The sequence below is a fragment of the Tachypleus tridentatus genome, chromosome 4 (genome assembly GCF_004210375.1).
Source record: "Tachypleus tridentatus isolate NWPU-2018 chromosome 4, ASM421037v1, whole genome shotgun sequence".
Lineage (NCBI taxonomy): Eukaryota > Metazoa > Arthropoda > Merostomata > Xiphosura > Limulidae > Tachypleus > Tachypleus tridentatus.
In genome coordinates this window covers 110,562,668-110,590,242 of record NC_134828.1, presented here as the reverse complement: position 1 = coordinate 110,590,242, position 27,575 = coordinate 110,562,668, and the positions used below count along the sequence as shown (strand labels likewise).

The 27,575-nt window shown below is 31.2% G+C and overlaps 1 protein-coding gene across 1 annotated transcript in view; it reads left to right on the top strand.

Annotated features, from left to right (window-relative positions):
- The first annotated feature begins 10,106 nt into the window (after nucleotides 1–10,106).
- LOC143249877 (lachesin-like) overlaps nucleotides 10,107–27,575 on the top strand; it is a 275,716-nt gene continuing 258,247 nt past the window's right edge. The window contains exon 1 of the mRNA XM_076500467.1: nucleotides 10,107–10,173. The gene's annotated coding sequence lies outside the window, so the exon portion shown is untranslated. The remainder of the gene's footprint in view (nucleotides 10,174–27,575) is intronic.

The window sequence follows — 27,575 nt, the reverse complement described above, 5'->3', positions numbered from 1 at the left end:
TGCACACAGGAAGGAATCAAACCTGGCATTTTGAAGTTGTAAAATAAGTCAGAAAATTACTGCTGACCCACTAGCGAACTATTTCTAATGACTTTATTATCATTCAGAACAGCTCGCCATGGTTAGGTGGGTTAAGGCGTTCGACTCATAATCTGAGGGTCGCGGGTACGAATCCCCATCGCGCCAAACATGCTCGTCCTGTTAACATGACGACCAATTCCACTATTCGTTGGTAAAAAAAGTAGCCCAAGAATTGGCGGTGGGTGGTGATGAGTAGCTGCCTTCCCTCTAGTCTTACACTGATAAATTAGGGACGGCTAACACAGACGGCCCTCGTGTATCTTTGGACGAAGTTCAAAGAACAAACAAACTATCATTCAAAACAGAAGGCAAGTGAGGAAGTTGCTCTTACTGGAGAGATCCAAGTAACTGCAGCGTCAAGGGAAGAAAACAGCAATCATTATTATGAGCGGAAGTAAACAAAATATATTTTTTTTATTTACAGACTTCTTGAAGAGGCCTCATAATCACATATATTACATACAAAACAAGTACAAACACCAAATACACAGTTATATACAATAAAATGCACCTAATACTATCTGTAATTGCTCAAAGGACACACAATAATGTAACGTTGTTAACAAAGGACGAACAAATTTAAAATAAACTTGAAAGAAAGAATTGACATCATTACGAACAACATACCTGGAATCATCAAAACTTATTTTCTTTATTAACTGACTTTTATAAAATGACAACAGATTTAAATGGATATTTTTGGCTAAACAAATTTTCCTAACAGCCATAATACAATATTTAGATAATGTAATAAAAAAACATACACTGTAGGCTGTCATCTTTTCTTAATCCTTCGAGGAAGCCCTGTACAAGAATACGCCGTTTCCGATTTATTGGTACTGATAAAAATGTATAAATCTTCAAGGTGCTATTTATAATATCAATTTCACACGCAACTATTGTTATGGTGTGAAATAAGTTAACAAAGTGCATTGCAATTATTATATAGTTTACTTAAGTTATTTGTAAACCAAAATTAGAGTAAGAATAATAATAGTAATAGTATAATTATGTTTATTTATTTGTTTTAATTATTTATTATTTTAATATTTTTCAATCCGTTTTGCAATCATTCACAAGAACCTGCAAACCAGCAAGGCGGTTTTCTTGTTCCCGAAACGAGTCAAACAAACAAATCATTAAATACATTCTAAGAGTCTGCGAGCGAAAGCAGAGAGGAATATCTAATAACATGTCAACAAAACTACATCTACATAGTCAAGAGCTTAAAACGGTAAAATTCTAGGTTCGATAGTGGTGAGGCACATCGCAGATATACCATTGTGGACTGACTCCTAATATGGAGACGTAGTAAAATAAACACACTACAGGCTAATGGTTATTGATACTCATATCACGTCAATTGCACCTAATTCTATATTATAAAAAACATTACAAGGAGATGTGAAACAACGTGATGATCTAGCAGTGGAATATATCTAATCCATCTTTATTGTTCAACTGACGATTTTTGCTGTTTATTCGATAAATTTCTAAACAATAACACTCTTTAAGAAGTCATGCGATTACAGACTAGTTTATATTATCGTAACACTGAAACGTATGTGTATTTCATTAACCAAATGATTTAAAAAATATAAATATCGTCATTTAGGGATGACACATCCAGTTTTATAACTTATGGTAACAATAATAGTTAAAGTGCCTCCTTTTATGTTCAGATTTGTTGGTTTTCTGAAACAAATATGGTCTTTGAAGCCATTTAACATATCCCAAATAAGTTAATGACACTTTTGTCATATTAAACTAGTGTGAAACTATGTTTTAAAAGTAAATACGATAATTATAGATTTACAGTAAAGCATTAGGATGAAGCGTAAATCTATGCTTATAATATCAATAGGTCTCTATTTTACTTTGTTAATTGCATACTATCATTATAGAAGACATATTTGATATCAAGAATATAAAATTTAAAGATCTGACATTAGGAGCCTCATAACGACAAGATTATTTTCTCTAGTTTCTTACGAATTTTATAAACCAGTTCATTATTTAACGAGAATCCAACTGTACCATTTACAAAGGAATTCAATTGAACTTAAAACTATGTTGGAACCTTCATTATAAAAACATGGATTTTATAACTGTAGGTTCGTGGGTTTTCAGATGTTCTTACTGTGAGAAACGACGCGGTTGAAATGAACAGAAGTTCATTTACTCAAATCTGTACGATAAAACTAACATCCAATCATTGAAACCAAAGGTCAAAAGAACCAGCAAAAAGTTTAAATCAAATAAAAAAAAGATTCAGAAAGTTTGTTCAAACATTAAAATATATAATATATTTAATATATAATATATAATATATTTAATATAAAATGTATTGAAACCAAACTCATGAAAAGGAAATCAACTATCAGAGGAGAGTGATTTCTAATCCAGGTAAAATTAGTGATCAGGTGGAAAACTGGTTCTTTAGATATAAGCTGTAAAATAAAACATTGGGAATAATTCAGGTTTTGGGATTCGAAAAACTATTGTGAAAAACGAATCCAGTATTTAAAATAAATGTAATTAGTGATCGACTGAGAAAAAAAATTTTGATAGATCATGAGATGTATAAATTTGACGAAATGAAGAATTCAGTTTGTGTGATTTATGTTAAATCTAATCAACAACTGAACAAAAATATATAGATTTTATGTATTCAAACTACATGCAAATGATTACTCGAAAAAATATGTTTGTTTGTGTTTTCTTTTTTAGCAAAACCCCATCGGACTATCTGCTGGGTCCACCAAGAGTAAACAAACCCATGAGTTTATCTTGCAAATCCGTAGACTGTACAAGCAGTGGACCGAAAAGAAGCTAGTCTCTGGAGATTACAACTGAAGAAGTCAAACTATTGCGATGATTTTTGTTTGTTTATTTGTTTCAAATTTCGCGAAAAGCTACACGAAAGCTATCTGTGCTATCTGTCCCTAATTTTTGCAGTGTGAGACTACAGGAAGGCAGCTAGTCATCACCACCCACCACAAACTCGTGGGCTACTCTTTTACAAGTAGGATTGTAAAACGAATAGTAGGATTGACTGACACATTATAACGCCCCACTGCTGAAAGAGCGAGCATGTTTAGTGTTACGGGGATTCGAACCTTCGACTCTTGGATTACAACTCAATCGCTCTAACTTCCTGGTCGTAACTGGGCCTGTTAGAAATGAGTGTAATTTCGGTTAAAGCAGTTAAGTCAATAAAATATATAGTAAAACAAAAGCCTTGTTTCACAATGCACTTCATAATTCAACAAGAATCCGACTGTACCATTTACATAGGAATTCAGTCGAACTTAAAAGTATGTTGGAAACTCCATTAAAGCGTCTTTTATTGCGTAAAACACATCTAGTTCAACTACACTGCACGCCCGATAACCTTTGATCATCGGGCTCCAATATACTTGTTAAATAATATCAAATCAGTGTACGTGTAATTTGATCATCTGATCACCATGTAAATGTTCAAATTCTCTCTCTTAGGTTGAATCAAAACTGAATTATCTACGGAACAAGTGTCTGGTGAATTATTCATCGATCAAATTGAATCTTAACAAATGCGGTACGTCATTCAATTAATAGAAGTTAACAGGTTAGTAAATAATATGATAATTCTTGAATTACAAATCTAACAACTTGCGTCTAGACAGGCAACTACGTCCTTGCTTTAGTGCATTGAAAAGAGTATTAATTTAAGCAAACTAAACGGCTTCCACTCAATATGAGATAGCGAACAAACGCTGCTAGCTAACACTAATGAAGCACCCGTTAAGTGAGCAGTAGGTTATTGTGTAACATCTGTAAACTGAAAGAATGTGGCAGAATATCAATTAATTTAATGTAGCTGTAGTTTCTTTCGACTTCAATCCTGTAAAAGGCTTAGCACACGTTATTGCATTTAAAACATCACTGATGACCTGATTCTAAAGCCACGGCGTCTGGAAAGAAAGTGAAGTGAATTGTTCTGATGTAAAATACCTGTACTGTAAAGAAAGTGAAGTGCACTGTTCTGACGTAAAATACCTATACTGTAAAGAAAGTGAAGTGCACTGTTCTGACGTAAAATACCTATACTGTAAAGAAAGTGAAGTGCACTGTTCTGACGTAAAATACCTATACTGTAAAGAAAGTGAAGTGCACTGTTCTGACGTAAAATACCTATACTGTAAAGAGAGGGGAAGTGCACTGTTCTGACGTAAAATACCTATACTGTAAAGAAAGTGAAGTGCACTGTTCTGACGTAAAATACCTATACTGTAAAGAGAGGGGAAGTGCACTGTTCTGACGTAAAATAGCTATACTTTTAAGAAAGTGAAGTGCACTGTTATGACGTAAAATACCTATACTGTAAAGAGAGGGGAAGTGCACTGTTCTGACGTAAAATACCTATACTGTAAAGAAAGTGAAGTGCACTGTTCTGACGTAAAATACCTTTACTGTTAAGAAAGTGAAGTGCACTGTTCTGACTAAAATACCTGTACTGTAAAGAAAGTGAAGTGCACTGTTCTGACTAAAATACCTGTACTGTAAAGAAAGTGAAGTGCACTGTTCTTACTGAATTACCTGTACTGTAAAGAAAGTGAAGTGCACTGTTCTGACGTAAAATACCTATACTGTAAAAAAAGTGAAGTGCACTGTTCTGACGTAAAATACCTGTACTGTAAAGAAAGTGACGTGCACTGTTCTGACTAAAATATCTGTACTGTAAAGAAAGTGAAGTGTACTGTTCTGATGTAAAATACCTGTACTGTAAAGAAAGTGACGTGCACTGTTCTGACTGAAATACCTGTACTGTAAAGAAAGTGAAGTGCACTGTTCTGACTGAAATACCTGTACTGGAAAGAAAGTGAAGTGTACTGTTCTGACTGAATTACCTGTACTGTAAAGAAAGTGAAGTGCACTGTTCTGACGTAAAATACCTATACTGTAAAAAAAGTGAAGTGTACTGTTCTGACGTAAAATACCTGTACTGTAAAGAATGTGAAGTGTACTGTTCTGACGTAAAATACCTGTACTGTAAAGAAAGTGAAGTGCACTGTTCTGACGTAAAATACCTGTACTGTAAAGAATGTGAAGTGTACTGTTCTGACGTAAAATACCTGTACTGTAAAGAAAGTGACGTGCACTGTTCTGACTGAAATACCTGTACTGGAAAGAAAGTGAAGTGTACTGTTCTGACGTAAAATACCTGTACTGTAAAGAATGTGAAGTGTACTGTTCTGACGTAAAATACCTGTACTGTAAAGAAAGTGAAGTGTACTGTTCTGACGTAAAACACCTGTACTGTAAAGAAAGTGAAGTGCACTGTTCTGACGTAAAATACCTGTACTGTAAAGAAAGTGAAGTGTACTGTTCTGATGTAAAATACCTGTACTGTAAAGAAAGTGACGTGCACTGTTCTGACTGAAATACCTGTACTGTAAAGAAAGTGAAGTGTACTGTTCTGATGTAAAATACCTGTACTGTAAAGAAAGTGACGTGCACTGTTCTGACTGAAATACCTGTACTGTAAAGAAAGTGAAGTGTACTGTTCTGACGTAAAACACCTGTACTGTAAAGAAAGTGAAGTGTACTGTTCTGACGTAAAACACCTGTACTGTAAAGAAAGTGAAGTGCACTGTTCTGACGTAAAATACCTGTACTGTAAAGAAAGTGAAGTGTACTGTTCTGATGTAAAATACCTGTACTGTAAAGAAAGTGACGTGCACTGTTCTGACTGAAATACCTGTACTGTAAAGAAAGTGAAGTGTACTGTTCTGATGTAAAATACCTGTACTGTAAAGAAAGTGACGTGCACTGTTCTGACTGAAATACCTGTACTGTAAAGAAAGTGAAGTGTACTGTTCTGACGTAAAACACCTGTACTGTAAAGAAAGTGAAGTGTACTGTTCTGACGTAAAACACCTGTACTGTAAAGAAAGTGAAGTGCACTGTTCTGACGTAAAATACCTGTACTGTAAAGAAAGTGAAGTGTACTGTTCTGACGTAAAATACCTGTACTGTAAAGAAAGTGACGTGCACTGTTCTGACTGAAATACCTGTACTGGAAAGAAAGTGAAGTGTACTGTTCTGACGTAAAATACCTGTACTGTAAAGAAAGTGAAGTGTACTGTTCTGACGTAAAACACCTGTACTGTAAAGAAAGTGAAGTGTACTGTTCTGACGTAAAACACCTGTACTGTAAAGAAAGTGAAGTGCACTGTTCTGACGTAAAATACCTGTACTGTAAAGAAAGTGAAGTGCACTGTTCTGACTGAAATACCTGTACTGTAAAGAAAGTGAAGTGTACTGTTCTGACGTAAAACACCTGTACTGTAAAGAAAGTGAAGTGCACTGTTCTGACTGAAATACCTGTACTGTAAAGAAAGTGAAGTGTACTGTTCTGACGTAAAATACCTGTACTGTAAAGAAAGTGAAGTGTACTGTTCTGACGTAAAACACCTGTACTGTAAAGAAAGTGAAGTGCACTGTTCTGACGTAAAATACCTGTACTGTAAAGAAAGTGAAGTGTACTGTTCTGATGTAAAATACCTGTACTGTAAAGAAAGTGACGTGCACTGTTCTGACTGAAATACCTGTACTGTAAAGAAAGTGAAGTGTACTGTTCTGACGTAAAACACCTGTACTGTAAAGAAAGTGAAGTGCACTGTTCTGACGTAAAATACCTGTACTGTAAAGAAAGTGAAGTGTACTGTTCTGATGTAAAATACCTGTACTGTAAAGAAAGTGACGTGCACTGTTCTGACTGAAATACCTGTACTGGAAAGAAAGTGAAGTGTACTGTTCTGACGTAAAATACCTGTACTGTAAAGAAAGTGAAGTGCACTGTTCTGACTGAAATACCTGTACTGGAAAGAAAGTGACGTGCACTGTTCTGACTAAAATACCTGTATTGTTTATTTCTTAATCAATAACAGATAAATAACGCAGATTTTATAGTGCATATTATATCTTCATATCAGTTGAATATATACAATAAACATTGGGCTAATTTGGCACATCTGTAGTTACTCAGTCAAGTACGTAACACACACTGGACTAGTTAGAAACATCTGTTCTTGATCTGTTGTTCATATCAGTTAAGTATATAACACACAGTGGACTAGTTAGAAACATCTATGGTTGTTCTGTTGTTCATATTAGTTAAGTATATAACACACAGTGGACTAGTTAGAAACATCTGTTCTTGATCTGTTGTTCATATCAGTTAAGTATATAACACACACTGGACTAGTTAGAAACATGTGTGTTTGTTCTGTTGTTCATATAAGTTAAGTATATAACACACAGTGGACTAGTTAGAAACATGTGTTCTTGATCTGTTGTTCATATCAGTTAAGTACGTAACACACACTGACTAGTTAGAAACATCTATGGTTGTTCTGTTGTTCATATTAGTTAAGTATATAACACACACTGGACTAGTTAGAAACATCTGTTCTTGATCTGTTGTTCATATCAGTCAAGTATATAACACACACTGACTAGTTGAATATATATATTATTGCTCTATTCCTTATATCTCTTAAACAGGACTAGTTTGAGAAACTTGTGGCAATTATTTCCTTGTCAATTTCTACTCCAATAAACATAACAAAAGATTATGTGATTGGGTTCTCTTTCATCTATCGAACAAAGGTAAATCTGAAATATTTGTTGTTTTTCTTTTCATTTCGAACATCTTCAAACAATAAAAAGGTAACACGTGTGGCATGAGCTTCAGGTATATTCTTAGTTTGTATGGTTGTCTTATTGATTGTTTTCGACTCTGTTAATTTATAGATGGGCATGTAAGTATCTTTAAGTTTTCATCAATGCCTGAGAATCAATGAACTTTGTACTTCAAAGAATCTATTATAAATTCGATAAACTATCTGTAAATACGTAATTTTCTATATTTATTTCTTTTAATATTAGATTACTTCTTTATTAAATGAACGTGGTATTTTTCATGCTCCTTAATAGCGGTAAAAATATGACAATAATTATGTATTAATGTATTTATTCTTTTATATAATTTGCTGTAGTGTTCAAAAGATTAAATATATTCGAACCAAGGTCACTTAAGAATATTGCATTGACATATGGTAGAACAGAAACATTTTCAAATTGATTAATAATATCAGATTTGATAACCTTACCTGTGGGCGGAAGCCATGTTTTCACCACTGTGTACGCATTTGTTCGTGTTTGTTCCTCTGCAAGATTTCCCCAACGCGACTATATGAATTTGGAGGAATGTTTGACGCATTTTTAATGCAACCGAGATCAGAAATGATAGGTTTATGTGGTGTCAGGATCACGGACAAAAACATTCCTATCTGTTAAAAAGATAAACCGATTTTTTACCCTATTTGTACTCCGAAGCTCAGTCAGAAATGATGTGATTTTGGTGAAACAGCATGTCTGTTGTCATTGTATTTGGTTCATCTAAAACTTCTATGACTGGTTCTAGAAAATTAATAATTGATATCAAGTGTATTCTGCACTACGATTTTCAAAAGGTATGAAGATAAATTAGGACGTGTGTGTCAGAATCTCTCGTAGTTTCTGAGTATATTGATAAAGGACACGTTGTTAAAAAATAATAGCAAAGCTTTGTTACACCAACAGTTTATTTGTTGCTGTTAACGTGCACATTAATGATACAACACGGTTACACATGAACTAATTACTTTGGGTGAACTTAAGATGAGGTTTAGATTATAGCAACTTTCTTACCGAATCAACCTTCAAATCTATAAATCAGTCACCAATTTGTTTTTGTGAAGGTTTTTATAATATGCGAGTACTTAAGAAATACAGACCCATACTAAGTAATACAGACCCATACTAAGTAACACAGAACCATACTAAGTTATACAGACCCATGTTTCAAACGTTTGTTTTCCAGGACAAGCATTTCAAAATATTTGATTGTTTCAGATTGAGGTCTATGTAGTATGGATATAAAATTTGTAAAGTTAGTGAACACGTCTATAAGTATAAAAATCTAATTGTTAAAAATGAAATACCTTATTATTATGACATGCTTAGTAATAAAACTGATATTAATTAGAACAATAATAAAATCATCTGCTCAGATTACTTTCTACTGATATATCTTCAAAAATCTTTGTAAATCTCAAAGAATAATTTTTTAATTGAAATATTACACTAACTATCATACAATTTTAATTCTAGGAAAAAAAATATTGTTTTCATTTACGGATGTTATTATTTATTGTGTCTTTATCGATTTGAAACTTGTAGGATGATAAATCTAAATGGTCTTTATCGGTTTGAAACTTATAGAATGATAAATCTAAATGGTTTTTATCGATTTGAAACTTATAGAATGATAAATCTAAATGGCTTTTATCGATTTGAAACTTATAGGACGATAAATCTATATGGTCTTTATCCATTTGAAACTTGTAGGATGATAAATCTAAATGGTCTTTATCCATTTGAAACTTGTAGGATGATAAATATAAATGGTCTTTATCAATTTGAAACTTGTAGGATGGTAAATCTAAGTGGTATTTATCAATTTGAAACTTGTAGGATGATAAATCTAAATGGTCTTTATCGATTTGAAACTTATAGAATGATAAATCTAAATGGCTTTTATCGATTTGAAACTTATAGGACGATAAATCTAAATGGTCTTTATCCATTTGAAACTTGTAGGATGATAAATCTAAATGGTCCTTATCCATTTGAAACTTGTAGGATGATAAATCTAAGTGGTCTTTATCAATTTGAAACTTGTAGGATGATAAATCTAAATGGTCTTTATCGATTTGAAACTTCTAGAATGATAAATCTAAATGGTTTTTATCGATTTGAAACTTATAGAATGATAAATCTAAATGGCTTTTATCGATTTGAACTTCGTAGAATGATAAATCTAAATGGTCTTTATCAAGTAAAGAAACTTTTAAACTAGATTTTATGACTTCTATGTTTAATTTGTTAACCCTTAGGAAAGAAGTGTGTTCTTCGAGTTATGAAAAGTCAAGGTTATTGATTTGATGCTGGGAGTGGACTTTATAACATTAACTTTAATGTAACAACAGCAATAATGATTTTCAAGTAAGTCTCAGTGTAATGAAGTTTTTCTTTCTCTAGAAAATGGATAACGTGTAATTGGATGAGAAACATCCGTTTCTTCAGAGAAATGACAGAAATTGTCTTTCTGCATATACACTGTGAGAAAAAATAAACCTGCCACAACGAAGTGGACGGTGTACTTTGATTTTTCATATGTACCACGAACAGTCACCACGTGACAGAAATCCATCAGCACACGTCAAGACATTCAATAAAAATCAATTGATGCATTAACGGTATCAGAAGCTACACCTGTAGCTAAGTGTACGTGAAACAGTTTTCCTTGGTTACTTAGCTCTGCCATTACTACATGTGATATATAATGCGCTTTTTCAACTAAATAAAACACTTTAGAAAATTAAATAAATATCTACGTTTTTGAATTCGCGCGAAGCTACACGAGGGCTATCTGTGCTAGCCGTCCCTAATTTAGCAGTGTAAAACTAGAGGGAAGGCAGCTAGTCATCACCACCAATCGCCAACTCTTGGGCTACTCTTTTATCAATGAATAGTGAGATTGACTGTCATATTATAACACCACCGCGGCTGAAAGAGCGAACATGTTAGGTGCGACGGGGATTCGAACTCGAGATCCTCAGATTACGAGTCGAGTGCCTTAATCACGTGGCCATGCCGAGCCAAAATGTAAATGTTATATATCCATATTACTTTTACAACATATCCACTACAAATACGTTGTGTCAACTTTGCAGTATTTTTTTTTCCATATTTATCGTATCAAGTGTTCCAAAGCCACGTACTGATTAATTTGGTTAAGGTTAAATACGTTTACATGAATTACTATTAATATGACGATCATTCGAAGTTCTAATGTAAGCACTTAATATAATTAAATCTGTGAAACTTTATAAATATTAAATACACTTTAAGCAAAGAGTTTTATATTAATGCTAATAAATAACGAAGTTGAGAAATATAGGTATATCCCACAAAAGGCCTGAACAACAAAGCTTGTATATTATATTGGTACTTAAAGAATAAATGTTGATAAAATAGATGTCGCTTCTAAACGCGAAATATTTCTAATAGCCTTGTGAAATAGTTTGTTCGTATACGCACCAAATTTTTCTAGCTATCAGATTAATGATGTTTGTTTGTTTTCTTATAACAAAGCCACATTGGGCTATCTGCTGAGTTCACCTAGTATTGTAAATCTGAAAACTTACCGCTGTACTAGCGGGGGACATAAAAATGGGTTATCGGTGCTCTGCCCACCACGGGTATCGAAACCCGGTCTTTAGCGTTGTAAGTCCGCAGACATACCGCTGAGCCACTGGTGTGCAGGGTAATGACGTCAGTATGATACAGATTACTCTCGTAATTATAGCCGAAACAATTAAATTTATGTTATATTTTGTCTTGGTTCAGTATCTTCGCTTTCCAATTTCATTAGGTGCAAAGGATATTTACGTTTTGGACATTTTAAATTCCCAATCTGAACACGCATGTACGATATGAGTATACAAGCATTATGTATGTGAATGGCATGTTATGTACCTCCCCTCAATGCAACTAGTTTACGGCACTATAACACTACCCTTCAAAACACTAAGCATTTTGAAAAATGTTAATTTTGTATATCCAGCCCCATGGTGATGTTATATCCGTCATGGTCAGTGATGACGAGAAAACCCACTTGAAGAGAAAATTACATACCCTCTTTAAGGGCTGGTATGGATAGAGACAGCACTAGTGGAGGAGCGAACAACGATGACCGAAGAAGGTCAAAACGTTGTTTGCTCCTCATTTAGTTCTTTCTCTACCCATACCAGCCGTTTTTAAATATATAATTTCCGTTATGGTTTTTAAGTGACTTGCTAATTTTCGTATTCAAAATCGCTTTAATATATCGTGCACAACCTTTTGTATGTTAACTGGTACTTTATTTTTTATAGACTATATCGCCGAGGTATATGTGCTTCCAGACAGTTTAGATTTATAATTTATCTGGTTAATGGTAAAGTAGCAGACTCCATAGTGGTCGAGAACGGCTTGGCCAGATGGTTAAGGCACTCAACTCTTCATCCGAGGGTCGCTGGTTCGAATCCCCCATCATATCAAATATGCTGACCTTTCAGCCATGGGAGCATCATAAAGTTACGATCAATCTTACTAATTTTTGGTAAAAGAGTAGCCAAAGGGTTAGTGGTGAGAGGTGATAACTAGCTGCCTTCCCTCTAATCTTACACTGCTAAATTAGGGACAAGTAACACAGATAGACCTCGTGTAGCTTTGCGCAAAATTCAAAAACAAATAAACTATAGATGTTAGTACGTTGATAGAGAATACAAATTATCAAATACTCTTGACATTGTAGTTACCAGATTAATACCCTCTATAATCTAGATTCAGATATTGAGGTATCTACACAAGAACGTATTCTGTGTATGAATTACAAAGTTACACCACAGTTCACATCTGCTAACAAAATCAGCAGATGTATGACTTAATATTTGTTGTAAGGCCATTGTAGTTTATCATTTAGTTGTAACTATAGTAACAAACCTTGCCACATTTTCAAATAAAATATGAAATTAAAAGAACATTATGGTTTATTATTTTGCTATAATTGTAGTTTTCCTTGCTATATTCTCAAATAAATATGAAATGAAAAGACTGTTATCGTATATTATTTAACTATAACTGTAGTTTTTCTTGGTATATTATCAAATAAATATGAAATGAAAAGACCATTATGGTTTATTATTTAGCTATAACTGTAGTTGTTTTTGTTACATTTTACAAATAAACACCAAACTAAACCAAACTAAAATTTCATAAACAATAATAAAATTATAAACCAAACCTTCCACAAACAGGATTAAAAACTTAAAAAAGGTCAGAGCGACCTCACGAGGGAAATATTTATGTTAACCTTGTGGACGATTGTGAGTGTTTTCCACAGTTATTGTAGCTCTGCAAAAACAGACATGAAATGAAACAAGAATAATTAGAAATGATTTCAAAACTAGATTTATAATTCTCTACTTAGGCATTAGATAATCTACCTGTAAAAGATTGTTTTATGGCATAAATCCTAAACTTTTCTGCATTAGGTAATCAAAAACTGAAAAAGAGAGTAACAGTCATAACTAACTGAATATGCTTGCCCTTTCAGCCGTAGATGCGTTATAATGTGATGGTCAATCCCACTATTCTTTGGTAAAAATGTAGCCCAAGAGTTGGAGGTGGTTGGTGATGACTAGCTGCCTCCCCTCTAGTCTTGCACTGCCAAATTAGGGACGGCTAACACAGATAGCCCTCGTGTAGTTTTGCGCCAACTTCGAAAACAAGTAAACAAGTAATAAATACTTATAAAAATATTTACCTAAACTGTGACATAATTAACTCTTATCTGTATGCTAATGATCTAATGTCCTTGACAAATGTAAATTAATATACAAAACTAGACTTAAAGGTAGAATGTTTTATTTCACACCTTAGAAACTGGCCAAAATACGGCTTGTTTGTCATTTCTCTTAAGTCCAAGCAACTTTCTTCCCACCAAACTTTATAAAAGGACTTAACCAAACCTACCCTAGCTCTCTGAATGTGGAACAAAGGTAGATATAAATTCATGTTTTGTAAGTACCCTCCAAGCACGTTGACTTGTATTTCGGGTTATGTAAGCATAAGTTTAATCACACTCAAATGTAAGCTTCTACGTTCAAAAATTATTTTTCCATTTCTAAAAACAAGACGTAATTCAGACGCTAAAATCTAAAAATCATGTTTATGAACTTAGAAAGTAATTGCGAAATTCGAGATTTAGAAAATCGTCCTCGTGTTAGAGGGAAAAAAAACCATAGAATAAAATGGGTTAACATGAGAAAAGTGAAAGAACTGTTCTAAGTTAATAGACTCAGTTGAAGTAACTTACTTAGATCTAAAGTAGAAATAAATCTGAGGATGAGTAATCTTAATTAGATATAGTGTCATTACGTCATTGTTTTATAAATACGTTGTTTCATAAATTGAGTATCTTGTTTGTTGTCAGAGAAGCTTTGGGTCATAATCCCAGTAACATCTCATTAGGTTCATCCAGCTTATGTAATTTAACTTCGTCCTAAATACATATATCAAATTAACAATGAAAACAAATACCAATAATAAAAGAAATAAGTAAAATTAGAACAGTGTCAAATTTTGTCCACTGTTATTCACAAAGTAAGACGTTGAATGCAAGTGCTGTTGACCGAGTCCTAATCACATTACACATGCTCGTCCTTTCAGCCGTGAGGGCGTTATAAAATATGGTCCTTCCCGCTATTTTTTGATTAAAGAGTATCCCAAGAGTTTGGTCTTCCCTGCTTAATTGAAATGGTTCGTGCAGATAGCCCTCGTGTAGCTTTGTGCGGAATTTATAACGAACAATCAAGTACTCTCAAAGTGTCAAAGTGACGTTTTTCTAGTCCTAGTGATTTAACGATAAATATGGAGTATTATACTGCTGGAATTCGAGTTTCAATACCTGTAGTAGGCAGAGCACAGATATTCCATTGTACAACTTTGTACTTGACGACAAACATCATTATAACTAAAACTTTAGTTTTCGTAAAAACTTCTTGTGATAATTGAAAAGCCATTCAATTACTCTGTCAATGTTACTTTAGATAAATTACTATTACACAGACCCGGCATGGCCAAGTGGTTAAGGCACTCGACTCCTAATCCGAGGGTCGCCGGCTCGAATCCCAATCACACCAAACATTTTCGCCTTTTCAGCCGTAAGGACGTTGTGAGGACGATCAATGCCACTATTCGTTGGGAAAAAGTAGCCCAAAAGTTGGCGAGAGGTGGTGATAACTAACTGCTTTCCCTTTATTCTTACACTGCTAAATTGGGGACGGCTAGCGCAGATAGCCCTTGTGTAGCTTTGCGCGAAATTCAAAACAAATAACAATTACTGTTACAGACAAATAGCAGAACATTGCCAAGAATAGAGACAAAAATATAATATTTATGAAAACACCAAACAAGGAAAGAAATGATTATCTAACTTATACAATAATTTGGCCTTGTAATGAAAATATAACAATGTTAAATGCAATACAAATAAGCCTATATGTTAGACACATAATGTTGCGTGTCAAACACAATTATTTTTATTTTATAATGAAATATATTAGAATCGCAATATTATTCTATAATAGAATCGCAAGATGGGAACAGTGTCAGAGATTCAAAAGATGAACAAAATGGAAAAAATAGTGAGGAAATAGAAATTCATACTTCATTACAAGTGTTAAGTTATATTAACGTCATCAAATTATATGCAAAAATGAAGGTTTGTTTGTTTTTGAATTTCACACAAAGCTACTCGAGGGCTATCTGCGCTAGCCGTCCCTAATTTAGCAGTGTAAGCCTAGAGGGAAGGCAGCTAGTCATCACCACCCACCGCCAACTCTTGGGCTACTCTTTCACCAAAGAATAGATTGACCGTCAGATTATAATGCCCCTACGGCTGAAAAGGCGAGCATGTTTGGTGCGACGGAAATTCAAACCCACGACCCTCACATTACGAATTGCACGCCTTAACCCACCTGGCCATGCCGGTGTAACGATTTCAAATTATCCTGTTTTCATGTTACCCCCGGTAAAATGAAATCGTTTTCAGTGTACCAGGGGTGTAACATGAAATTTATTTTTAATTATACCCTCTTCTAACGCCAACATGAAAAACAATGATTACTTTTAATATTTGTAGTGCGTGCCGAGTACGTATCTAAGCACATGATAATAGGCAAAAGGCCTATTATTTCTTTTATTAAAATTGATGATTTATATAAGATAAAAGGTATTTTAAGGGCTCGTCCTCGCCAGACCACAAGGTCTACATATTGTCTTCATTCAATATATTGTAATTTATACATATTAATTTTTTTTCATATTTCTTTATGCGCACTGAAATAAAAATGAGTGATTGATAGCATGAGATAAAGAACATGGTAAATATTATTATTAATGTGTTAATTTTATTTCCACACTCTGAGTGCGATAAAAACGTCTAGCATCTTAACAAACAGTTAAAACAAGTTTATCGGAAAGAGGGTAGTTTGAAATTAAGGAGGGAAGATGAAATCGATTTCAGACTACATCGGGGGTAACCTGAAATCGAGTTTGTCCTGCCCTCCGGTAATATGGAAACGAATTCAAATTACCGGGGGGTAAAATTTACAGGGGGTAGTTTGAAATCGGTACACCGAGCCGTGAGAAATGGTGTAAGTTTAAGGGTTAACTGATAAGAGGTACAGACAGAGTTAGCAAAAACTGAATACCACTCTCGTAAAATCAGTCAAATACCTAGATGACACAGGTACTAACTGGAATGACTTCAGTCTATTGTATAGCATATCATCTGGAAAAACCACAGCCAAGTGGATAACATACCGTCTGGAGAGATTGCAGAGTAATGTATAACATACCATCTGGAGAAACTATAGCCTAGTGGATAATACACCACTTCCAGAGAACAGCGTTTAGTGAATAACATACCATCTGGAGAAACTATAGCCTAGTAGATAATACACCACTTCCAGAGAACAGCGTTTTGAATAACTTACCATTTGGAGAAACTACAGTCTAGTGAATAACATACCACATGGAGAAACCACAGTCTGACAAATAATATACCACCTGGAGAGACTTCCGTCTTATAGATAACAACAATTTGTGAAGACTCCAGTATAATAGATAACAACAATTTGCGAAGACCCCAGTCTAATGGATAACAACAATCTGCAAAGCCCCAGTCTAATGGATAACAACAATCTGCGAAGATCCCAGTCTAATGGATAACAACAATCTGCGAAGACCCCAGTATAATGGATAACAACAATCTGGGAAAATCCCAGTCTAATGGATAACAACAATCTGCGAAGACCCGAGTCTAATGGATAACAACAATCTGCGAAGACCCCATTCTAATGGATAACAACAATCTGCGAAGACCCCAGTCTAATGAATAAAAACAATCTGTGAAGACCCCAGTCTAATGGATAACAACAATCTCGGAAGATCCCAGTCTAATGGACATCAACAATCTGTGAAGACCCCAGTCTAATGGATAACAACAATCTGCGAAGACCCCAGTCTAATGGAAAACAACAATCTGTGAAGACCCAGTCTAATGGATAACAACAATCTGCAAATACCCCAGTCAAATGGATAAAAACAATCTGCGAAGACCCCAGTCTAATGGATAACAACAATCTGGGAAGATCCCAGTCTAATGGATAACAACAATCTCTGAAGACCCCAGTCTAATGGATAACAACAATCTGCGAAGACCCCAGTCTAATGGATAACAACAATCTGCGAAGACCCAGTCTAATGGATAACAACAATCTGCGAAGATTCCAGTCTAATGGATAACAACAATCTGTGAAGACCCCAGTCTAATGGATAACAATAATCTGCGAAGACCCCAGTGTAATGGATAACAACAATCTATGAAGACCTCAGTCTAATGGATAACAACAATCTGTGAAGACTCCAGTATAATGGATAACATTCCTTTTTTCATACAAGAAAAATCAAAGCCGATTTCATACCCCTTTTTAAGATTTCCGTATAGAAACTTAGGTTTTTATTTAGAACATAAAAAAAAATAACAAAAATAGCAACTAATTAATAACTACATCTGAGTATCTGTTAGTAACTAACTAATAATTACATCTGGGTATGTGTTAGTAACTAATTAACAATTAGATCTTGGTTTGATAATAGCTAATTAATAATTAGATTTGTGTATGTGTTAGTAACTAATTAATAATTACATCTAGGTATGTGTTAGTACCTGATTAATAATTACATCAGGGTATGTGTTTGTGACTAATTAATAATTACATCTAGGTATGTGTTAGTAACTAATTAATAATTGCATTTGGGTATTTGTTAGTAACTAATTAATAATTACAGCTGAGTATGTGTTAGTAACTAATTAATAATTACAGCTGAGTATGTGTTGGTAACTATTTAATAATTACATCTGGGTATGTGTTAGTAACTAGTTAATAATTAGATCTGGGTATGTGTTAGTAAATATTTAAAAATTACAGCTGGGTATGTGTTAGTAACTAATTAATAATTACATCTGGGTATGTGTTAGTAACTAATTAATAATTACATATAGGTATGTGTTAGTAACTAATTAATAATTACAGTTGAGTATGTGTTGGTAACTAATTAATAATTACATCTGGGTATGTGTTAGTAACTAATTAATAATTACAGCTGAGTATGTGTTGGTAACAAATTAATAATTACGTCTGGGTATGTGTTAGTGACTAATTAATAATTACATCTGGGTATGTAATAGTAACTAATTAATAATTACATCTGGGTATGTGTTAGTGACTAATTAATAATTACACCTGGGTATGTGTTAATAATTAATTAATAATTATATCTAGGTATGTGTTTGTAACTAATTAATAATTACATCTGGGTTTGTGTTACTAACTAATTAATAATTACATCTGGGTATGTGTTAGTGACTAATTAACAATTAGATCTAGGTTTGTGTTAGTAACAAATTAATAATTACACCTGGGTATGTGTTAGTAACTAATTAACAATTAGATCTTGGTTTGTGTTAGTAACTAATTAATAATTACATCTGGGTATGTGTTAGTAACTAATTAATAATTACATATAGGTATGTGTTAGTATCTAATTAATAATTACAGTTGAGTATGTGTTGGTAACTAATTAATAATTACATCTGGGTATGTGTTAGTAACTAATTAATAATTACAGCTGAGTATGTGTTGGTAACAAATTAATAATTACGTCTGGGTATGTGTTAGTGACTAATTAATAATTACATCTGGGTATGTAATAGTAACTAATTAATAATTACATCTGGGTATGTGTTAGTGACTAATTAATAATTACACCTGGGTATGTGTTAGTAATTAATTAATAATTATATCTAGGTATGTGTTAGTAACTAATTAATAATTACATCTGGGTTTGTGTTACTAACTAATTAATAATTACATCTGGGTATGTGTTAGTGACTAATTAACAATTAGATCTAGGTTTGTGTTAGTAACAAATTAATAATTACACCTGGGTATGTGTTAGTAACTAATTAACAATTAGATCTCGGTTTGTGTTACTAAGTAATTAATAACTACATCTATGTATGTGTTAGTAACTAATTAATAATTATACCTGGGTATGTGTTAGTAACTAATTAATAATTACATCTAGGTATGTGTTAGTAACTAATTAATAATTACATCTGGGTATGTGTTAGTAACTAATTAATAATTACAGCTGAGTATGTGTTGGTAACAAATTAATAATTACGTCTGGGTATGTGTTAGTGACTAATTAATAATTACATCTAGGTATGTGTTAGTACCTGATTAATAATTACATCTGGGTTTGTGTTACTAACTAATTAATAATTACATCTGGGTATGTGTTAGTGACTAATTAATAATTACATCTGGGTATGTGTTAGTGACTAATTAATAATTACATCTAGGTTTGTGTTAGTAACTAATTAATAATTACATCTGGGTATTTGTTAGTAACTAATTAATAATTACAGCTGAGTATGTGTTAGTAACTAATTAATAATTACAGCTGAGTATGTGTTGGTAACTATTTAATAATTACATCTGGGTATGTGTTAGTAACTAATTAATAATTAGATCTGGGTATGTGTTAGTAAATATTTAAAAATTACAGCTGGGTATGTGTTAGTAACTAATTAATAATTACATCTGGGTATGTGTTAGTAACTAATTAATAATTACATATAGGTATGTGTTAGTAACTAATTAATAATTACAGTTGAGTATGTGTTGGTAACTAATTAATAATTACATCTGGGTATGTGTTAGTAACTAATTAATAATTACAGCTGAGTATGTGTTGGTAACAAATTAATAATTACGTCTGGGTATGTGTTAGTGACTAATTAATAATTACATCTGGGTATGTGTTAGTAACTAATTAATAATTACAGCTGGGTATGTGTTAGTAACTAATTAATAATTACATCTGGGTATGTGTTAGTGACTAATTAATAATTACACCTGGGTATGTGTTAGTAATTAATTAATAATTATATCTAGGTATGTGTTAGTAACTAATTAATAATTACATCTGGGTTTGTGTTACTAACTAATTAATAATTACACCTGGGATGTGTTAATAACTAATTAACAATTAGATCTTGGTTTGTGTTAGTAACTAATTAATAACTACATCTATGTATGTGTTAGTAACTAATTAATAATTATACCTGGGTATGTGTTAGTAACTAATTAATAATTACATCTAGGTATGTGTTAGTAACTAATTAATAATTACATCTGGGTATGTGTTAGTAACTAATTAATAATTACATATAGGTATGTGTTAGTAACTAATTAATAATTACATCTAGGTTTGTGTTAGTAACTAATTAATAATTACATCTGGGTATGTGTTAGTCACTAATTAACAATTAGATTTAGATTTGTGTTAGTAACTAATTAATAATTACATCTGGGTATGTGTTAGTAACAAATTAACAATTAGATCTCGGTTTGTGTTAGTAACTAATTAATAATTACATCTAGGTATGTGTTAGTAACTAATTAAAAATTACATCTAGGTATGTGTTAGTAACTAATTAATCATTACAGCTGAGTATGTGTTGGTAACATATTAATAATTACGTCTGGGGTAACTAATTAATAATTATATCTAGGTATCTGTTAGTAACTAGTTAATAATTACATCTGGGTTTGTGTTACTAACTAATTAATAATTACATCTGGGTATGTGTTAGTGACTAATTAACAATTAGATCTAGGTTTGTGTTAATAACAAATGAATAATTACACCTGGGTATGTGTTAGTAATTAATTAATAATTACATCTAGGTATGTGTTAGTAACTAATTAATAATTACAACTGGGTATGTGTTAGTGACTAATTAACAATTACATCTAGGTATGTGTTAGTAACTAATTAACAATTAGATCATGGTTTGTGTTAGTAACTAATTAATAATTACATCTAGGTATGTGTTAGTAACTAATTAATAATTACATCTGGATAGTGTTAGTAACTAATTAATAATTACATCTAGGTATATGTTAGTAACTAATTAATAATTAATCTAGGTATGTGTTAGTAACTAATTAATAATTACATCTAGGTTTGTGTTAGTAACTAATTAATAATTACATCTGGGTATCTGTTAGTAACTAATTAACAATTAGATCATGGTTTGTGTTAATAGCTAATTAGTAATTAGATCTGGGTATGTGTTAGTAACTAATTAATAATTACAGCTGAGTATGTGATAGTAACTAATTAATAATTACATCTGGGTATTTGTTGGTAAGTAATTAATAATTACAGCTTAGTATGTGTTAGTAACTAATTAATAATTACAGCTGAGTATGTGTTAGTAACTAATTAATAATTACATCTAGGTATGTGTTAGTACCTGATTAATAATTACATCAGGGTATGTGTTAGTGACTAATTAATAATTACATCTAGGTATGTGTTGGTAACTAATTAATAATTGCATCTGGGTATTTGTTAGTAACTAATTAATAATTACAGCTGAGTATGTGTTAGTAACTAATTAATAATTAGAGCTGCATATGTGTTGGTAACTATTTAATAATTACATCTGGGTATGTGTTAGTAACTAATTAATAATTAGATCTGGGTATGTGTTAGTAACTAATTAATAATTACATTTAGGTATGTGTTGGTAACTAATTAATAATTACATCTAGGTATATGTTGGTAACTAATTAATAATTACATCTGGGTATGTGTTAGTAAATATTTAAAAAATACAGCTGGGTATTTGTTAGTAACTAATTAATAATTACAGCTGAGTATGTGTTAGTAACTAATTAATAATTATATCTAAGTATGTGTTAGTAGCTAATTAATAATTAGATCTGGGTATGTGTTAGTAACTAATTAATATTTACATCTAGGTATGTGTTGGTAACAAATTAATAATTACATCTAGGTATGTGTTTGTAACTAATTTATAATTACATCTATATTTGTGTTAGTAACTAATTAATAATTACATCAGGGTATGTTTTAGTTACTAATTAACAATGAGATCTTGGTTTGTGTTAGTAACTAATTAATAATTACATCTGGGTTTGTGCTAGTAACTAATTAATAATTACATCTGGGTATGTGTTTGTGACTAATTAACAATTAGATCTAGGTTTGTGTTAGTAACAAATTAATAATTACACCTGGGTATGTGTTAGTAACTAATTAACAATTAGATCTTGGTTTGTGTTAGTAACTAATTAATAATTACATCTGGGTATGTGTTAGTAACTAATTAATAATTACATCTAGGTATGTGTTAGTAACTAATTAATAATTACAGCTGAGTATGTGTTAGTAACTAATTAATAATTACATCTGGGTATGTGTTAGTAACTAATTAATAATTACAGCTGAGTATGTGTTGGTAACAAATTAATAATTACGTCTGGGTATGTGTTAGTGACTAATTAATAATTACATCTGGGTATGTAATAGTAACTAATTAATAATTACATCTGGGTATGTGTTAGTAACTAATTAATAATTACATCTGGGTATGTGTTAGTAACTAATTAATAATTATATCTAGGTATGTGTTAGTAACTAATTAATAATTACATCTGGGTTTGTGTTACTAACTAATTAATAATTACATCTGGGTATGTGTTAGTGACTAATTAACAATTAGATCTAGGTTTGTGTTAGTAACAAATTAATAATTACACCTGGGTATGTGTTAGTAACTAATTAACAATTAGATCTCGGTTTGTGTTACTAAGTAATTAATAACTACATCTATGTATGTGTTAGTAACTAATTAATAATTATACCTGGGTATGTGTTAGTAACTAATTAATAATTACATCTAGGTATGTGTTAGTAACTAATTAATAATTACATCTGGGTATGTGTTAGTAACTAATTAATAATTACAGCTGAGTATGTGTTGGTAACAAATTAATAATTACGTCTGGGTATGTGTTAGTGACTAATTAATAATTACATCTAGGTATGTGTTAGTAACTAATTAATAATTAGATCTGGGTATGTGTTAGTAAATATTTAAAAATTACAGCTGGGTATGTGTTAGTAACTAATTAATAATTACATCTGGGTATGTGTTAGTAACTAATTAATAATTACATATAGGTATGTGTTAGTAACTAATTAATAATTACAGTTGAGTATGTGTTGGTAACTAATTAATAATTACATCTGGGTATGTGTTAGTAACTAATTAATAATTACAGCTGAGTATGTGTTGGTAACAAATTAATAATTACGTCTGGGTATGTGTTAGTGACTAATTAATAATTACATCTGAGTATGTGTTAGTAACTAATTAATAATTACAGCTGGGTATGTGTTAGTAACTAATTAATAATTACATCTGGGTATGTGTTAGTGACTAATTAATAATTACACCTGGGTATGTGTTAGTAATTAATTAATAATTATATCTAGGTATGTGTTAGTAACTAATTAATAATTACATCTGGGTTTGTGTTACTAACTAATTAATAATTACACCTGCGGATGTGTTAATAACTAATTAACAATTAGATCTCGGTTTGTGTTACTAAGTAATTAATAACTACATCTATGTATGTGTTAGTAACTAATTAATAATTATACCTGGGTATGTGTTAGTAACTAATTAATAATTACATCTAGGTATGTGTTAGTAACTAATTAATAATTACATCTGGGTATATTTTAGTATCTAATTAACAATTACATATAGGTATGTGTTAGTAGCTAATTAATAATTACATCTAGGTTTGTGTTAGTAACTAATTAATAATTACATCTGGGTATGTGTTAGTCACTAATTAACAATTAGATTTAGATTTGTGTTAGTAACTAATTAATAATTACATCTGGGTATGTGTTAGTAACAAATTAACAATTAGATCTCGGTTTGTGTTAGTAACTAATTAATAATTACATCTAGGTATGTGTTAGTAACTAATTAATAATTACATCTAGGTATGTGTTAGTAACTAATTAATCATTACAGCTGATTATGTGTTGGTAAGATATTAATAATTACGTCTGGGTATGTGTTAGTAACTAATTAATAATTATATCTAGGTATGTGTTAGTAACTAGTTAATAATTACATCTGGGTTTGTGTTACTAAGTAATTAATAATTACATCTGGGTATGTGTTAGTGACTAATTAACAATTAGATCTAGGTTTGTGTTAATAACAAATGAATAATTACACCTGGGTATGTGTTAGTAATTAATTAATAATTACATCTAGATATGTGTTAGTCACTAATTAATAATTACAACTGGGTATGTGTTAGTGACTAATTAACAATTACATCTAGGTATGTGTTAGTAACTAATTAACAATTAGATCATGGTTTGTGTTAGTAACTAATTAATAATTACATCTAGGTATGTGTTAGTAACTAATTAATAATTACATCTGGATAGTGTTAGTAACTAATTAATAATTACATCTAGGTATATGTTAGTAACTAATTAATAATTAATCTAGGTATGTGTTAGTAACTAATTAATAATTACATCTAGGTTTGTGTTAGTAACTAATTAATAATTACATCTGGGTATCTGTTAGTAACTAATTAACAATTAGATCATGGTTTGTGTTAATAGCTAATTAGTAATTAGATCTGGGTATGTGTCAGTAACTAATTAATAATTACAGCTGAGTATGTGATAGTAACTAATTAATAATTACATCTGGGTATTTGTTGGTAAGTAATTAATAATTACAGCTTAGTATGTGTTAGTAACTAATTAATAATTACAGCTGAGTATGTGTTGGTAACTAATTAATAATTGCATCTGGGTATTTGTTAGTAACTAATTAATAATTACAGCTGAGTATGTGTTAGTAACTAATTAATAATTAGAGCTGCATATGTGTTGGTAACTATTTAATAATTACATCTGGGTATGTGTTAGTAACTAATTAATAATTAGATCTGGGTATGTGTTAGTAACTAATTAATAATTACATTTAGGTATGTGTTGGTAACTAATTAATAATTACATCTAGGTATATGTTGGTAACTAATTAATAATTACATCTGGGTATGTGTTAGTAAATATTTAAAAAATACAGCTGGGTATTTGTTAGTAACTAATTAATAATTACAGCTGAGTATGTGTTAGTAACTAATTAATAATTATATCTAAGTATGTGTTAGTAGCTAATTAATAATTAGATCTGGGTATGTGTTAGTAACTAATTAATATTTACATCTAGGTATGTGTTGGTAACAAATTAATAATTACATCTAGGTATGTGTTTGTAACTAATTTATAATTACATCTATATTTGTATTAGTAACTAATTAATAATTACATCAGGGTATGTTTTAGTTACTAATTAACAATGAGATCTTGGTTTGTGTTAGTAACTAATTAATAATTTCATCTGGGTTTGTGCTAGTAACTAATTAATAATTACATCTGGGTATGTGTTTGTGACTAATTAACAATTAGATCTAGGTTTGTGTTAGTAACAAATTAATAATTACACCTGGGTATGTGTTAGTAACTAATTAACAATTAGATCTTGGTTTGTGTTAGTAACTAATTAATAATTACACCTGCGGATGTGTTAGTAACTAATTAACAATTAGATCTCGGTTTGTGTTACTAAGTAAATAATAACTACATCTATGTATGTGTTAGTAACTAATTAATAATTACAGCTGAGTTAGTGTTGGTAACAAATTAATAATTACGTCTTGGTATGTGTTAGTGACTAATTAATAATTACATCTAGGTATGTGTAAGTACCTGATTAATAATTACATCAGGGTATGTGTTAGTGACTAATTAATAATTACATCTAGGTATGTGTTAGTAACTAATTAATAATTGCATTTGGGTATTTGTTAGTAACTAATTAATAATTACTGCTGAGTATGTGTTGGTAACAAATTAATAATTACGTCTGGGTATGTGTTAGTGACTAATTAATAATTACATCTGGGTATGTGTTAGTAACTAATTAATAATTACAGCTGGGTATGTGTTAGTAACTAATTAATAATTACAGCTGAGTATGTGTTGGTAACTATTTAATAATTACATCTGGGTATGTGTTAGAAACTAATTAATAATTAGATCTGGGTATGTGTTAGTAAATATTTAAAAATTACACCTGGGTATGTGTTAGTAACTAATTAATAATTACATCTGGGTATGTGTTAGTAACTAATTAATAATTACATATAGGTATGTGTTAGTAACTAATTAATAATTACAGTTGAGTATGTGTTGGTAACTAATTAATAATTACATCTGGGTATGTGTTAGTAACTAATTAATAATTACAGCTGAGTATGTGTTGGTAACAAATTAATAATTACGTCTGGGTATGTGTTAGTGACTAATTAATAATTACATCTGGGTATGTGTTAGTAACTAATTAATAATTACAGCTGAGTATGTGATAGTAACTAATTAATAATTACATCTGGGTATTTGTTGGTAAGTAATTAATAATTACATCTGGGTATGTGTTAGTAACTAATTAATAATTACATATAGGTATGTGTTAGTATCTAATTAATAATTACAGTTGAGTATGTGTTGGTAACTAATTAATAATTACATCTGGGTATGTGTTAGTAACTAATTAATAATTACATCTGAGTATGTGTTGGTAACAAATTAATAATTACATCTGGGTATGTGTTAGTAACTAATTAATAATTACATCTGGGTATGTGTTAGTAACTAATTAATAATTACATCTGGGTATGTGTTAGTAACTAATTAATAATTACACCTGGGTATGTGTTAGTAACTAATTAATAATTATATCTAGGTATGTGTTTGTAACTAATTAATAATTACATCTGGGTTTGTGTTAGTAACTAATTAATAATTACATCTGGGTATGTGTTAGTAACTAATTAATAATTAGATCTAGGTTTGTGTTAGTAACAAATTAATAATTACATCTGGGTATGTGTTAGTAACTAATTAACAATTAGATCTTGGTTTGTGTTAGTAACTAATTAATAATTACATCTGGGTATGTGTTAGTAACTAATTAATAATTACATCTAGGTATGTGTTAGTAACTAATTAATAATTACAGTTGAGTATGTGTTGGTAACTAATTAATAATTACATCTGGGTATGTGTTAGTAACTAATTAATAATTACAGCTGAGTATGTGTTGGTAACAAATTAATAATTACATCTGGGTATGTGTTAGTAACTAATTAATAATTACATCTGGGTATGTGTTAGTAACTAATTAATAATTACATCTGGGTATGTGTTAGTGACTAATTAATAATTACATCTGGGTA